The sequence below is a fragment of the Antechinus flavipes genome, chromosome 3 (genome assembly GCF_016432865.1).
Source record: "Antechinus flavipes isolate AdamAnt ecotype Samford, QLD, Australia chromosome 3, AdamAnt_v2, whole genome shotgun sequence".
Taxonomy (NCBI): domain Eukaryota; kingdom Metazoa; phylum Chordata; class Mammalia; order Dasyuromorphia; family Dasyuridae; genus Antechinus; species Antechinus flavipes.
In genome coordinates, this window is record NC_067400.1 from 147546466 (window position 1) to 147558419 (window position 11954).

Below are 11954 nucleotides of genomic sequence, written 5' to 3' on the forward strand. Positions count from 1 at the left end.
TCTCTGTTCTTTTAACACTTCAAACTATTTACATACAACTAAGCATCATGTTACATCATTCATGAGATGATTTAAATCTTTATATTTATTCCATCTGAAACTGATCAAATCTCATCTGAAAGCAATGACTCTTAATATATGAAATTTATCCATTGTTATTGAACCAAAATTTGGGATTTTCCCCCACTTCTTTCAGGTATCAACATGTTTATTTATAGTAGTGTCAAATACATTTTAACAGTTAGCTTAAATATTTTTCTTTACACAAGAGTACTTTTCTACTTCATTTTTCTGATCCTAAAGTGTTCCATAAGAAAAGGTCCTTAAAGGAGTAATAATCTACAAAAAGCTCTGAAATGGAGAAATGAATAGGAGCAAAGGAGGAAGGCAAGGCAGAAAAAAGAACAGTCATCAGAAATAGACTTATGGATTTTTCAAAATAAAGAAATAAAGGACATAGCAGATGGGAATGATATAGGTGTATTGGTTTTCCTATTACTTGATTCTAATCTGTACATGCATTAGGGTACCTTAAAGTACTGACTTTTCCCAATAAAAATGAATACTTAAGGACATTAAAATGCTCCTGACTCAAAAACTAGACCCCACGAGACTTCAGTGAGAATGAAGAGAACCTTTTTCTTAGACAGGGAAGGAAGCAGCAGAGGACCCCAACAAGACCATCATACTTCACATCTCCATGTAGGTAGAATTACAGTTGTGAGTATGGATCACTTCACCTTGGCTGCAACTGGGCAACAGGACATTTGTGATCAGATATTGATTTCTCATATTCCTTTGATCAAGAAGAAATTATGACTTAAGGAAACATGGGTGCCAACACAAACCTGTTTTCTTGCTTTTGAAGAATTTAAACTAGGGATATGACTAGAATGTTGGTCCCCATTTTTTGCTTTGTATTCACTGTGCTTTTATCCGACCTAATTAAACTATTGCTTAACCATAACTATAAACTGTAACTATTAAGTATCTGAAAAGCTTGGAAATGGAAGGAGTTTGGTCATCTGTCAAGGAAGGGTAAGTTTGACTGATGGCCATCTCTGTCCATGGTCCTGACATTGGTAAGAGCCATTATAAAAATGCTACCATTCATTCATTATTATATTATATATGTTATATGGAAAATGAAAATTGGTTAGATGATCTTTGAGGTTCCTTCAAAGAATTAATATTTTGACTCTAATCCTTCTATTCTCCAGAAAGACTACCTTCTGACTCCTGCCTGTACATTTAAGTCAAAAAGACAATTTGAGGCTTTCCAACAGATATGAAATTAATGTTTTATAACATTGAAGATATAGAGTAAGAGTCCAGGAAAGAAAGGGACAGAGCCAAGCAAGTCTCTGCTATGATGCAGAGTGGTGTGTCTGTGAATGGAGATTTGGGGGGCATTTCTGTTGCCTGGGCCATTGTGATCCACTGATTAGATTATCATGTTGAGGCCTGATGTCAGAAAAATCTTCCTAACAGCTAAAGCTGGCCAAACCTGAAATGGGTTAGCCTGAGATTTGGTGAGATCACCCTCCCCTGAAAGTGTTCAAACAAAGGCTATAGGACCATTTGTTGAGTATTTTGCCTGGCATGATCTGAATTTTGTGAAAAATATTCCCAGGAGGAAATATAAGATCTTGTTATAGATAAATGGTAGAACTACAATGAACGGGCAGGGAAGAATTCCAACTTAGTATAAGAAAAAAATTCCTAACTAAATAGATTTTTTTTTGCAAAATTTTAATGGCCATTTGTCCATTATGATCTAAGAGGAATTGGTGTTTCAGAAAAAAATTTGGGATCAATTCAAACAATTCAATTTAACAAACATTGTGGTATGTACTATGTGTTAGACAATGAGTTAGGTACTGGAGATACAAAAAACCCAGAAGCTTGTATTCTTCTAAAGGATGATTTATTTTAGTACCTTCCATTTAATGGGATTCTAAAATCCTATGAATCTCTTTCATAAAAGAGAAGATATGAGTGGAAGCTACAAGTAGGTGGTCAAAATCATCCCAAGGAATCATTTTCAGATAAGTCAAGAAAGGGAAATCACAGAAGAAAAGCAAGAAAGTTAGAAGAAATCTGGAATGTCTACATTAAGCCAAGGATATCTAAGTTAGAATACATGACTGTAATTATTTGTCAACTTTATTAAAAAGAGAGAAACAATAAGTAGTACTTTATCAAGTGCTGGATGTGTTTGGAGTTAGGAAAATTCAGGTCTCAGTTCTCTCTCTAATACATAATATCCAGGCAATAGATCATTTAACCTCCCCAATCCTCAGGCCATAAATCATAAAGAAATGAATGAATGAAACTTACTTACTTCTTAAATGCTTACTAAGTGCTAAGCAGTGAGGAAGCAAATAGAAAAGTTAGTCCTTGCTCCTGTCTTTCCCTGAGATAATGCATGAGCTGCAAGCAGGATGCATGATTTGTTGAGTGCTACCATTCCTGGGGCTTATATGTTTATCTACTTGCTGATAGTAATTGGTTAGCAATTGTTACTGATGGTGATGAGGATAGTGAACCTCTTGCCTACAATGATTCCTCTCTCCTTGATGATGATTGTGGGCCCAGGTTGGATGCATGTCTGGTGATTTGAGGAACAATGCTATTGCCATAGCTCTTGGATTTAGGACCCTGAGGTGTCTCCAAGATGTCTGAGGGGATATGATAGTCAAGGTGGTGGTGATGATTTGATTGTTGCCTCTTGTCACTCCTTTCAAGTGACTGGATGCCTTGGCTTAGCTACTTTGTTCCTGACTAACACAAATTGCTATAAATCAACTCAAGGAGTGTCTACACACAATTAAATTCTGTTCACCAGTGAAATTATAGATTAGGATCAAAAAAAATTTTTTTTAATGGAGCATTCACTTTCATCCATCTTTACCTTCTTAGAGAATAGAAATATGGCTACCATTTAGGAGGGAGAGAAAAGCAGGGAACCAAATTAAGCATTTGAATAATGTGATAAATCACTTAGTGCTATCCCTGATTGTCAACTCAGAGAACATATATACACCTTTATTTTGCTATTCAGCAAGTTACCTTATTCCTTTTTCACCATCTCTTAATATGAAAATCCTCCTCTTTGTTTTGCCCCCTGCTGGACTTCTCTGACTGATGTTCTTTGATCTATTCCCCGCTACCACATCATGGGAAAAGGAGATTATTTTTTTCCACATCCACAAATTGTTTCCCAAATGCTCGGCATCTATCCTGATAAGAATTTTGCTTTCAACATTTAAGAGTATTTATTTCCTTGGTGGTATGAATTGTTCTTCAGAGGAATCTAGTGTTTATAATGTGCTGTGTGGCTTCAATTATTTCAATAGTGTCATTTTTACTTTCCTTTGGCATGAATTTTTGACAGTCCATCCTTAAGCCTTCTTATACAACCAGATAAACATCAAACACATTTTTCAAAATTTCAGATTCATGTCACTTTTATCCTCATTATCTCTGTTTTATGGGTGAGCATTTTAGGCCAGCTATGCTGCTACTATGCCTTCTGGTTCTAATTTTCAATCTCTTGTTTTCTTCATGCTGGCAAATTCAGTTGAGTCTTGTAGACTTTTCAAAAATTTTACAATAATTGAATGACACATGCAGGGTAAATACATTCTTCCCTTCCCCCTTCCCTTGAAAGAAAAAGACATGATCTGAGTAGGATAACTGAATATTAGAGGTAAATGAAACCTTAATGGTCTCTTAATTCACCTACTTTACTTTATAGTTAAGAAAACTAAAATACAAGTAGGTCAAATCAGTGGCTGAAGGTCACACAGGTAATAAGTCAGAGAGCAGGGATTTGAATCCAGGCCCTCTAAATCTACATGCATTTTTTTTTTCTAATACATTGTATTTCCTCTCCCATACACATAGTATCAGCATAGCTTTATATGGGAAGAGGGGAATCAATTCTTTTTCTGCTCCTCTCTGAATCAAACAAACAAATATTGTTGTGCCAAAGTTCCCTTTTGATGTCCTGATCTAGTTTCCCCATTGTCCTATTTAGTTGTTCTGCCTCAAGTTATAACCTTTCCCTCTTAATGTTTGATGAGATAAAGGTCTACCTCAGTTGCTCTGCCCCAAAACCTCTTAAATGGTTGATGAGATAAAGGTTTTATGTCTTTAGGTTATAGACATTCTTTCTTAATGTTTGACAGGATAAAGATCTATCCATTTTAGATGTCATTAGAATATCAGTAACCTCCCTCCATTGTGTCATCCTAGGGGCCATGCCCCCCCTCCATTAGGTTACCCCCATCCCAGTACCTCCCCCATTTTGTCTTTGTTTTTGTTATCCTATAAAAAGCTTGCTCTCTGATACTTAAGGGCTAGACTCTGAGATAATAGTCTCGTCCAGCCTGGGACCAAACATGGATCCATTGGTCCCAATATATCTCTCCATTTAATAAACTATTGAATTGATCTCTAATCTCTGTCTTGCTCGGTTTCTCCGGCATTACAATACAACCTGAACAACTAAAAGAAGTTGCATATTTTGATATTTTCAAGAAAAATATGAAAATCAATGTGACAGTGGAAAGACAGTTGGCCTGGGATCCAGGAAGAGGTGGGTTTGAAGTCTTGCCAGTAACACCTTCTGATTGAGTGACTATGGGCAAGCCAATATGTCTGATTTAAATTGCAGCAGAGCAATTGCAGGGAAATGGAGTTGTCAAGCAACAAACATGTATTAAGTACTACATACAAGAAATACAAATACTGGCATAAAGAAAGATAGTCTCTGTTCTTAAGGAGTTTACATTCTAGTGGAGGAAGACAATACATGGAAGTTATCTGAAAGGAATGATACCTGACTAGCTTCTTATCTTCCTTAAGTTCTTGGAGGAACCAACTAATAAAAGGGAAAGCCCCAAGATAAGAAACAGAGAGAGGATCAAGTTTCTGGGGCTTAGTAGAGGAAATCCAGAATGAAACCTGATGAGGAATGAAAGAGTTTCCTCATTTAAGGAATTCAATGTCAATTAAATCACAGATCCAGTCCCTATCTTCATGAAAAAGATAGTAAACTGGTGTTTGAATTTTCATAGTGGAATAGAAAAAGGCCATTGGTGATGTTCAGAGTACAGCCCTAAATTTTAAAGTGAATTCTCTATAAAGCAACGATATTCTTTTCATTTAAAGCAAACATAACCTTGTTGTCAGTATCAGATTCAGAAAATTATCCTTTCCTGATTAAGCAACTGGTCTTGAAGAAGGGGCCCAAAACTCTAAAAATCCTTGAAGGAGAAACCTTCAACTCTGCCTTAGTGAGAGACTCCGCCCAAGGGACACACAGTTTCATTCTCTTATCTAGGTGGGGGTCAGTTCAGTCCTGAAACTCACTGAAGTCTATTCAAATTCCAGCCCAAGCTGAAACCCAGCTTGTAGAACTCCATCTACTAGCCCCCTTCAGCTTGTAGCCAAAGCTTTTATTACAAAAGAGTCAATGTAAAAATCCTCTCTTGGCAGAGGTTCCAAACATGCCATGCTATTCCATGTTAGGCTGTGCCATGCTATGCCAAGGAGCCTCTGCCCACTGGATAATATTCTTTTTCAGTGCCATCCTCTCTTTATCCTCACCTATTTCCCTAACCAGACTTTATGCCTCTCTGTCAGGATTTCTAACCTTACTTCCCAATTCCTATAACAAACCTCTTTTATCAATCTAGGTTTTCGGGTCTGTAAGTTTCTTTACAGAGAATCTCTGCACCACCAGAAAGGAGTTCTCCAAACCACCCTTGCACCAAAAGCCAAGTTGGTACAGGGGAGCCAAACCTTTCCATTTGGTTCCCTGAACCCCGAACCTGCCACAAGACCTTATAATTTAACCTCTTGACCACCAGAAACCCAATCTTAATTTGGTTCCCTAAATCTAGACCTTATCATTTGGCTCCCTACTAAACGGAACTCCAAAACCTAAACCTCATCGGTCTGAACCAAGAAAAATCTTTAGTTTTTTTTTTGTTTTGTTTTTTTTTTTTCCTGAAGTGCTTTGGAGTTGCTCTACTCTTGAACCTCTACAGGCAGGAAGACTTGAAAGGGGTTATGAATCATATCTTAAGTCAAAGTCAGGCTGCCTCTGCTGGAGTTTTATCAGATCACATCTGATAATAAAGGAGTTTCCATTGCTGTTGTTTCATAGAAACACATCAATTTGCAAGTGGTTCTCACAGATTAAGTCTGAATAAAGAAAGAATAGAGGGACAGTTTTCTCCAGGTCATCTTCAAATACTTTTGACATAGGCCTATACCCTCTGTTATATAAAAAAAAGAGCTAATTTGGGTTCTCTTTTTTTTTTCCTGCTAATTATAAATAAACATTTTTTTTCTTCTTTCTTTGCAACTTTTGTGCAATATTAATTCAAATCAGTGTGACTAGCACCCTTTTAGTGTCCCTCTATGAGTGGGGTTTAAACAGCAAGAGGAACTTGGATGGAACATAAATCACATCTTCATTTCTCTAACTTCTAACTGCAATTTAGCATTTCCATCAATTACTTAAAATTATTATTCTGAGAAGAGGTCCATAAGTTTCACTAGATTGCCAAAGGGATCCATGGCACAAAAAAAAGTTAAGAATTCCTGGTCTATGTCAAAGAAATTGTTTCACAAGCAATCCCATTTTAATGACCCTATTTATTTAATTCTATCATTTTCAGGTTTGCCAAGAAAATCCCATGGACAGAATGGTTCATATAGATCAGGCAGAGTCAGATTTTGACTGAACTCAAGGGTGTAAACTAAGGAGTTTTTTTTCAGTTGTGAAGATATTTTACTTTTTCTTTGCTATTTGCTGGTTTGCCTTTTAATCCTTTGTTTATTTTTGAATATATACAAGTGGAAAGTATAATACAATAATCATCAAAAAGCACTTTATAAGCCCCTATTAAGTTCCAGGCATTATTGTAGATGGTGGGAATACTTAAACATAGAATGAAACAGTCATTATCCTCCTGGGAAATTATATTCTAGTAAAGTAAAATATATTTTCTAAAAGATCTTTATTTATTTTTCCTTCTTATGAATTACTCTAACAATTCTTGCTAAATTATTTTATTTTGTCTTCTTTTTAATGATGTGCTTTATTCCTTTCTATGAAAACTATTTCTTTCTAATGACAGTTTTGAATTATCATCTCAATATCACAACTATGGGTGTTTTTATTTCTTATAGACTTATAAGACTTCAGTTATCATCTCACTCGCTGATGAATAATTTTTTCTGAGTTTGAATGAAATTTTGAATTTTCAGGCACTAAGCAAAATAACATAACATCATACAACAAATGTTTTAAATAGATTTTTATTACCATTTAACAGACCTTGTCCTCAAGAAGTTTATATTCTAATGGGAGAGACAATGTGTAAATAACTAGGTAGATACAAGAAATGTACTGAATAAAGGGAAGACACTAACTAGCAGGTAGGGGGACTTGGAAAGATCTCCTGAAGAAGATACAATTTAAGGTGAGTTCTAATAGAAACCAAGTGAGAAGGTACAGCATTCTGGATATGAGAACCAGTTAATACAAAGGCCAAACAGAACTAGGGAAGGAGTGTTCTATTTACAGAATTATAAGTAGATTAATCATCAAAGAAAATATATTAATACAAATGCTGTACTCTGTAATTTTTGACTCATCTACCAGAAATAATTTGATTTAATATAATATTCATCTATATTTAAGTCATTTCTAGCAGATAGGAAAGAAAAAGAATGAGTTTGAGAATTGAGGTGAGATGAGATGAAATGAGATGAAAAGAAGTACTGGTAACTTTTGTAGGAATCTTGAACAAGATGGAGATCACAATATGTAAAAGTATAGTTTAGTTTAACATTCTAGTATTGTGGAACAACTTAGTCACCTGGACCTCTCCCCTCACTCCTGGAGTAAACATAAAGACTTCCTCACTTTCATCAATCCTTTCTCAATGGATAAAGTAGGTCCTAAAATGTAGGAGTTGAGCAAAGAGGAAATGACTCTAAGATGCGTAAATTCAGAATGGAATAAGGAAGGCAACAGTGTAAAATAATAGCTATTCTCCTTAAAATATTGGGTACCATTTCCCAAAGAAAAGTCATTTTTCCCCTTTAACTTATCACCCATCTTTCTAAGAGGCCTTATCCTAGAGTCTAGAAATGGCTTTAGAAGAAAATATTATTTCTTAATATTTTTAATTTTACTAAAAAGGAATTTTTAATATACTTCCACACAGGCTGACAGGATAGTACAAGGCATAGAAGGGAATCAAGAATACGAAGATTAGAGAAGAAGAAAGAAACTAGCCTCCACCAAGTTTTAAATGCCAAATAAAGGGTTGTACATTTGCTCCTGAAGGTAATAGGGAATCGTGTTCATGCTATTTAGTAAAGTTTTGAATTAGGAGACCTATATTCTAATCCTAGTTCCTAATCCAGTTAGCATTCCATATGATTTAAGCTTTGCCCACATTTCTTCCATTTTTGTCAAGAACATAGGTCTTCTCTCAGTCTCTCAGGTTCCTAACTTAAGTATTATTCTCTGCCTCCCATTCTCCATGCCACATATCCATTTAGATGTCAAACCTTATGCCTTCTACTACCATATCTTCCACATGTTCTCTTCTCATAAGGTCATGTTTGTGCACTAACTACCAGTTTCTGGACTATTTTTAATTGTTCTCCCTTCCTTAATCCTCTCTGCACTTCAATTCATTCTCTCCACAGTTTCCAAAATTATTTTCATCAGGTATAGATCTGACAATATCACTTCCCTATTCTGCAAACTTATATGGTTTTCTATTGCCTCTAGATTCAAAGATAAACTTCTCTGTGAAGCTTATAAATAAATCCCTTTAGAACTTGGCCTCAACCTATCTTTCTCAGACTCATTGTAGATAATTCTTCCTTCTGTAATCTGCTTTTTCGTATTTTAAGAGTAAGTCCATTTGTGCTCATTCATGTGGATCATTATATGGATCATTATTCTTTTCTATGCCCTATAACCATCAGTACAAATGTATAGCATTCCAATAGTCACAGATGGGTAGGAAGAGTACTGATGCATAAGAACAGCCTATGGGCCTTAAAACCTTGATCATGCAAATTAAACTGATTCCTCATGGCAGCTTCATGCACAGTTTTTGCAAGGTTGATCTCTATGTCTGACCATAACTTCAATTTCCTAGTCATACTTGCTATAAACTAAGTCTTTACTTCAAGATGGAGCTTTGTAAAATTTCGCTTCCTATTTTCTATTCTTTAGCCCCATCTTTTCAACAGGATGAGAGGTCATTTTTTTTTAGATCTGAAATTCCCACAGTGATTAGTAAGGGCTTCACCTGGCCCACTATTTCAGTTGGGTTCCACCTACCTTACCAAACGCATACCTCCCCCCCTTTTTTTCAATATTGAAACCATAATCAAATCAATTCTGCCATTGCTCCTAGACAGAATATGTCAAGTTACACCTCTATGGTTCTACTCACTATCTCTATAACTTTCCAGATGAATGTAACTCCTATCCCAAAAGCCTGTTGGTATGGGATTCACTCCTTATTAGTTAAGATTGTCTTTAGTGAGGGGATAGAACTGGTGAGAGATAAGAGAGCTTCAGTTGTCAACCAATGCATTTGGGGCAATTTTAAAAGCCAATCCTTTGGGGGGTTATTCCCATAAATACCAGTCCCCTTTGGGATTTATCAGGCTTCAAGTGGAGTATCTTTGGATGCTTCTGGATCCCAGCTTTAAGAAAGAAAGTAGAAGAGACTAATCCTCACTTTAACTTGCTGAAAGAGAAAACTCTGGGAAGACATAAATGGGCTGGCAGCCCCTATCATGTCCCTATTCCTAGTTTGCTTACACAAAAAAATTGTAGGAAGTTTCTCTTTGGATGTGATCCAGGACTTTCTTTCTGTCTCTGTCTTTGTCTCTATCTGTCTCTGTCTCTCTGTCTCTATCTTTGTCTCTGTCTCTCTCTGTGTCTATTTTTGTCTCTCTCTCTCTCTCTGACAGTTTTTTCTCTCTGTCTGTCCCTGTCCCTGTCTTTGTTTCTATCTCTCTCTGTCTCTGTCTCTTTGTATTTCTGTTTGTCTCTATCTCTGTGTGTCTCTTTCTCTTTCTCTTTGTTTCTATCTCTCTTACTCTGTCTCTGTCTATTTTTGTCTCTGTCTCTCTATATGCCTGTCTGTCTGTCTGTTTCTCTCTGTTTCTGTCTCTGTCTGTCTCTATCTGTCTCTGCCTTTGTCTCTATCTATCTGTCAATCTTTGTCTCTCTGTCTGTCTCTCTGTCTGTCTATTTCTGTCTCTGTCTTTGTCTCTCTCTGTCTCTCTGTCTTTATCTCTGTCTATTTTTGTCTCTATCTGTCTGTCTGCCTGTCTGTCTTTGTCTCTGTCTCTCTGTGTCTTTGTTTCTGTCTCTGTCTGTGTGCCACCCTGTGTGTGTTTCTGTCTTTCTCTTTCTCTACCTCTCTCTGTCTTTTTATAGCTCTTTCTCTCTCTTCCTCCCCTTCTCTCTTTCTTTTGGTTGAACTGAGTCATGCCATTCTCAGACCTTCACTTTTCTTTGTACAGTATATATTCTTTGATGTGTACCTTCTTTTATTTTTATTTTGCTATGATTTGCATAAATGGATTTCTTTACTATTTACACCTGGCCACTACTTGCTTATATGTGAGTCTCCCCTTATTAGAAAGTAAGGTCTTTGAAAACAGGAACTGTTTTCACTTTTCTAGTTTTACTCCTATAACAAGATTCTTGGCATGTAGTAAGCACTTAGTAAAAGCATTTAGTAAATGCTTTTCAATTTTTATTTATTTATTTATTCTTATGAAACCCAGGTTTGGTGTGAAATGTTGATGCCCTCTGAGTTGCCATGATATGATCATGATATATTGGTCCTCAGGTGTTCATATGTGAGATTTCTTAGCTTTATGATTAATTGATAATTGGCTTCAGATATGCTATAGGCTTCTTTTCCAATCTTAATTCCTCCTGGAAATTTGTTGGTCTTTTTTAAAATTTAAATTTTTTTAAAGATCTTTTATTTCTTTAGTAGAATTATTCCCACCTATTAGTAATTGGCTGTTTAGTAAATTGCTGTGGCTAACTTTCTGATGTGTGGCTTTTCTATATTTAGCCAGGTAAATTCCCATGTGACAGACACAGAAACAATTCAGGGCACATACTTAGGAGAAAAGGGGGAGAGAAGGAGAGGAGAAGGAAGAGAAGGAAAGAAGAAAAAAGAAGGAAGGAATAAAGGAAGGAAAGAAGGAAGGAAGTATGGTATTTTTCTTCTTTAAAATAATAATGGTTCTCTCTGGGAACAGGTTTCTCGGGGAGGTTTTCTGGAGGCAGCCTTAGTTTCGGTTGATAAGTAATAATCACCCTAATGCAGCCAGGTGCTAAAAGTTCAGATCTTTTATTGTCTCCAAAATAGCCAGGTTAGTTTTCTTAAGAGGCCTCTCTCTCTCTCCTTGGTTCTAAGAGCTCTTGCAACTTTGTCCTTTGCTTCTGCCTCTGCTTTCTTCAGCCTCCAGCCAGCACCAAGGTGAAAGTTGTAATGAATCTTTCTTGTCTCTGAGAGAGGGCTTCTGGCTAAACTCACTTGTCAATCTAATTCTAATTCTCTCTCAATCTAATTCAGCTGAACTCCCTTGACTAGCTCACTGAAGCTCTATTTATGCTCCTTCTCTGAGAGAAGGATTGTGGGATACGAGAGAGAGGGAATATGGATTTCCTCCCATAGTGCTCTCTGGCCCTAAGAGCTTTAAGGGAGGTGTGAATTCACAAAGTTACACAGTTAACTTTGTGATTCTCCCATACTTGTGAATTCCAATGAGTACTTAAATACTTCTTGCTTATATGAGTTCTCTAAAGGTGTGAACACAAGCATTATTGTCAGTTCTACTTAGTACCTTGTTTCTTCTGGCCCAAAACA